The following is a 5,514-nucleotide window of genomic DNA, read 5'->3' as shown; positions in this document are numbered from 1 at the left end:
TTGAAGAAGGCAATATATGGGCTTAAGCAGTCTCCTAGAGCTTGGTACAGGAAGCTGAGTACAACTCTCAATGGGAGAGGATTCAGGAAGTCTGAACTTGATCATACACTCTTCACTTTGGTTACTCCATCAGGGATCATTGTGATACTGGTATATGTGGATGATTTGATTATCACAGGGAGTGATAAGGCTGGGATTAAAGCCTGTGTTTGATATCAATGACTTGGGAGAGATGAAGTATTTCTTGGGGATTGAGATATGCAGATCCAAGGAGGGTTTGTTTATGTGTCAAAGGAAGTATACAATGGATATGCTGAAGGAGACTGATGTACTTGGAGGAAAGGTAGCCAAGACACCTCTTGAACAGGGGTATAAGGTCTTACGTGAGGGGGAGGTTGAAGAGAACCAGTTGTTTGAGGATGCTAAGCTGTATAGGAAGATGGTTGGCAAGCTGATCTACTTGACTATTACCAGGCCAGATATATGCTTTGCTGTGAATCAAGTGAGTCAACATATGCAGGCGCCAAAGGTCCATCACTGGAAGATGGTTGATAAGATACTGAGGTATCTGAGTGGGACGGTTGGACAAGGTGTTTGGATGGGCTGTAATGGCAGTACAGAAGTGGTTGGGTATTGTGATGCTGATTGGGCAGGAGATAGAGTGGACAGGAGATCAACTACTGGGTATTGTACATTCATTGGAGGGAACTTGGTTACTTGGAAGAGTAAGAAGCAGAAGGTTATCTCTTGTTCAAGTGTTGAAGCTGAATATAGAGCCATGTTGAAGCTGACAAAAGAGTTGGTGTGGATTAAGGGGATCTTGAAGCATCTAGAGATTGAGCAGAGCACTCCTATGACTATGCATTGTGACAATCAAGCAGCTATCCACATTGCCTCCAACTCAGTGTTTCATGAGAGAACAAAGCACATAGAGGTGGATTGTCATAAGGTGAGGCAGATGATTATCTTAGGAGTGATTCTACCATGTTATACAAGAAGTGAAGATCAGCTTCCAGATGTGTTTACCAAGGCAGCGAGATTGAAGACAATGGAGTCCATACTATCCAGGCTTGGACTCATTGATCTTACTCCCAGGAGCTGAACCCCTTAACCATGGAGTCTCCACTCTTTTTCCCTCATCAAAGTTTTTTCCCAATGGGTTTTCTTTGGTGAGGTTTTTAATGAGGGAGGTCTTCATGGTTTCCAAGCTTGACTTGTTCCACATGGTCAAGCTTGAGAGGGAGTGTTGAAATGAGGTAATAAAGAGTGAAGACATTGATAAAGAAAGAGGATTTTGACATACAGTAACATTGGAGTTTTACCACAGTAACTTTGTTTTACTGTGGTAACTAAGTAAAAGCTTGGAAACTTACCTTGCTTCACCTTGGAGAGTTAGCCACGACCAAGGAGCTACTGGATAAGGAAGGAGCAGTCTGGATAAGGTTTCCTCACAGCTAGAGAGGCTGGAGACAGGCTGTAAAGTAGACAGCATCTAGTAAAAGATGCCAAAGGGATCAAGCATGTGAAGACTCCCATTGGCTGCTTTTGGATGGCTCTCTTTGACTACACATGCTCTGAATCTCTACCCTATCAGATACATTTCGAAAACAGATTGTCTCACTCATATAAATATGTTGTAAACCTCATCTTTACTAATTAATGGAGTTTTGAGTATTCTCTCTATTCTCTGTCTACTTATTCTCTTAATCTCTTTAATCTTACACAAAACAATCTGATTATTCTTAAACACACTCTAATACACAAAAGTGTATAATGGCAAGAGAGGATAGAGCCATTGATGTCCACAGCCTCTACTCGTTTTTGCTCTATCTGGTGCGACTGTTCTGATGACGGAACAGGCAACTGATTGTTCTGCTTTCCACTTTCTTTTACACACTCTTCAATACTTGGTACCAACTTCTTGCTCGACCTTTCCAGTGGCTCCATGTTTCTTTTCTTTCTTCCCCTTCTCCATCACATTAATCTCGTTTTTTTTTTTGCTTTTTTTTTTTTTTTTTTTTTTTTTTTTGAAGACTGATATGTTGATGTGACGAAGAAGGAGGTAATACATGATCGTTCTGAGTGCCACTGGTGGTTCTGATTTTGCGACCATTCTGGTTCTCCACCCCTGCTCTTGCGCAGTTCATTGGTTATGGAGCGGTTGCTCCCTTAATCTGCTCGTTCTCCTTTCTGACATAATTTCTGCAGCAGTAATGAGTAGGAGGCTGCGTTGATCATTTCCTCTCCGACCTTTTTGCACATATCTGCACATATGACACTGAAAAACAAATGCATGAAGGTGGAATAAAGGCTAAGGTGCAGGGTGGGAACTAGCTAAAGATGAGCTAGCCACTCAGGATCAGCAAGATGGATAAAAGGATAAGAAGTCCTGAGTGTGTTTTCGTTTCCCTGATCTAATGCCCATATCAAGAAGAATTTCAGTTAAGATTAGGTTCAAGTAAGGTGGAGTTAAGTCTACCCAGTGTAACCTGATCGGTTGAGAACTTCTGGAGAATCAAGTGAGATATGTCAGGGTGTTCCAGGTCCACATGTGTGTCTTTCGCCACTGCTAAGGTCACTGAATAAGATAACTAAAGCACGAGGTGGTTAGTGATCAACACGGAATAAGGTCTTAATTCCCACAATTTTTTGACTGACTCAATAAAAACTGACTTAAATTGACCCAAAAGAAAAATAACAAAAGAAAGAAACGAGTTAGTAAACGACGAAAACCCTCCCCCAGACTTACTTCACAACGTCCCTGGTGTGAAAATAAATCAGAGAGAAGGTGAAATCAAGAATAAACATTTTTTTTTGTTCGAGATACTTACCTGACGCGGAGCAGCCTGACAGAGCAAGACGCGGTTGCTCCGGTAAAGGATGCTCTGGAATGAGAGCAGCCAGCTGCTTGCTCTAGTCAAGGGTCTCGGATTTTTTTGATTTATGACCTGAGACTCAACAAACTAAAAACAAAAATAAGTAAAAAGAAAATCCTAATGTTAATGACACTCACCAGTGGGTTGCCTCCCACCAAGCGCTTGGTTTAAGTCTCTAGCTTGACTTGGTGACTGGGATCAGTCGGGTTGAGCAGGAGGGCTTGTTCCAAAACAAGCTCCACAATCAGACATGTTCAGCTCCAGAACTCTGCTCAACAACCCTTTCACAGCTGCTTTTCCTTTCTCCTTCAGCTCAAGTGTTAGAATAGCTCTGACTTTAGAGAAAGGTTTAGAGGTACCCTTGCACTTTACCTCATACTCAATGGAGTTCCCATCGCACTTGAGAGGTATCAAAGTCATTGTAGGATCTCCCTTGACCCTTTTCTTCTGGACTTTCTATTTCACCCTTGAATTCCCTCTGAATTTAGTAGGATCAGTGCTAGGATCTTCATCAAAGAACAGTCTGCTCTCACCCTTATCACCATGCTCCTTCTCTGGAACAACCTTCAGCTTTTCTACATCAAACACTGAGATGCAAGAGGCGTGTGTTGAGGAAGATCTGGTGGGTACAGCCTTGTAGAAAATTTTCTTGTTGATGTTGGAGAAGCAGACTCTCTTGTTGGGCATATCGATGGTTGCTCCAACAGTAGCCATGAATGTCCTTCCAAATATCAAAGGCATCTCATGATCCTTGTTCATCTCAACAACTTGAAACTCAGCAGGAACAATGCATTCCCCTACTTGAACATGAAGGCTGCGGATGGTTCCATATGGGACTGCTCTGGAAGAGTTTGCAAAGGTCAAGGTCAGCTGAGAACGCTCAACATCAGCAATACCCAAATCGTCTACAATAGCCTTTGAGATGAGATTCACACAAGAACCAGAGTCACAAAGAGCGTCCTTGAAGGTTGTTCCTGCGATGGAACATGGGAAAACAAACTTTCCAGGATCATCAACCTTAGGCAATACCTTCAGTGCTGGCGTAGACAGTGCTCTGGTATAGAGGACCTTGATCTCTTCTTGAGTCTATCTATAGTTTTTAAAGAACTGGAGCAATGGACGAATCTGCAAAGCATCTTCGAATGCAAGTTCTTTAGGAAGCCTTCTCACCATCTTGTTAAAACCTATCAGCTGCTCTTCACTAATGGGATCCATCAGATGTCTAGGTGGAATTGGATAGGGAACCTTAGGAACATAGACTCAGACTGGTGGAGTTTCAGCAGGTTCGCTAGGAGCAATCACTTCAGAACTAGCAGACTGCTCTGTGTTCTCTTCTGCGACTAGAATAGTCTCAGCAAATGGCTGCTCTACTGCATTACAATGCTCAGTCCTTGGATTTTTATCAGTTCTTCCAGGGAGCGTCTCTTGTTGCCTCTTGACACTCTCAGCTGTTTGAGCAAGCTGAACATCGATCTTTCTCATATGGATCGCAAGATTGTCATACTTGTTATTCAGCTCAGTGAACATGTTGCCCATCCTGGTGTCAATTTCTATGGTTACCTGATTCAACACCTTGGCCTGAACCTGCTGACCCTGCAACAGCTGTTGCATCATCATACCCAGACTTTGCAGCTCATCTGGTTGACTGTTCTCGTTAGCTGGAACAACTTGCTGATTGCTCTGCGGGTGTCGCTTGTTCTGGTTCTGAATATGTCCGGCCGTAGCTTGCTCCATGCTGAAGATGTGCCCTTGGTTGTTTTTCAGTAGCTGATCAACCTTGGCAGTCAGCTCATCTATTTTCTGGGTTTCAGAACTGTTCCCTTTCATGGAGTAATCACTCTCCTCTTTCTTATTAGCTGAGCTAGCAGCCATGTTCTAAATCAGCTTAAATGCTCCATCAGTGGTTTGAGTCATGAAGTCTCCATTGCTCGCAGAGTTCAGAGCACCTTGGTATTTCGAGTCCACTCCATCATAGAAAATATCCAGGAGGTAATCATCATCAAATCCATGGTGAGGACATTCTCTGCGATAGTCATTGAAGCGCTCCCATGCGTCGCAGAAAGGCTCATCACTGAGCTGTCTGAAGGAGGTGATCTTGTTCCTCAATGCAGCTGTTCTCTCCTTAGAGTAGAAATGGCTTAGGAAAGCTGATCGGACCTGTTCCCATGAAGTGAGAGAGCCGGTAGGGAGAGAGTTCAACCACCGTGCAGCTTTTCCGTCAAGAGAGAATGGGAATAGCACGCACCTGATGTAATCTGGTGGAACACCATTCGCGCGAGTGAAATTGCAGACTTTTTCGAAGCTCTCAATATGCTCCATTGGAACTTCTGTAGAGAGACCAGAGAACACCTTTCTTTGTACTAGACCAATCAAAGAAGGCTTGATCTCGAAGTCCTGCCTGGTGCAGAGTGGAGGAACAATGGCAGAGCGCGTAGTAGGGATGTTGCAAGGAAGGTTTCTCTATCCGATTGGAACAGTCTGCGCCTGTTGTTCCTGCCGCGCGAGAGCAGCCTGTTCAACAGCATCCTGCTGAGCTTGGATGGTCTGCTGCATTTGAAGCATCTGTTGTTGCATCTGTTGCAACTGAGCAGTGAGTTGCTCTTGATTGGGGTGATCACCCATAGTGGTGTTGGTTTGC

The 5,514-nt window shown here is 43.7% G+C and overlaps 1 non-coding gene across 1 annotated transcript; it reads left to right on the top strand.

Annotated features, from left to right (window-relative positions):
• The first annotated feature begins 4,878 nt into the window (after positions 1-4,878).
• On the top strand, positions 4,879-4,985 carry LOC125588122. Its single transcript, XR_007324516.1, has one exon. It is a non-coding gene; the product is annotated as a small nucleolar RNA R71 (small nucleolar RNA).
• Positions 4,986-5,514: the final 529 nt, after the last annotated feature.

Source organism: Brassica napus, chromosome C5 (genome assembly GCF_020379485.1).
Source record: "Brassica napus cultivar Da-Ae chromosome C5, Da-Ae, whole genome shotgun sequence".
NCBI lineage: Eukaryota > Viridiplantae > Streptophyta > Magnoliopsida > Brassicales > Brassicaceae > Brassica > Brassica napus.
The sequence above is the reverse complement of the archived record's forward strand: the minus strand, read 5'-3'. Positions and strand labels throughout refer to the sequence as shown.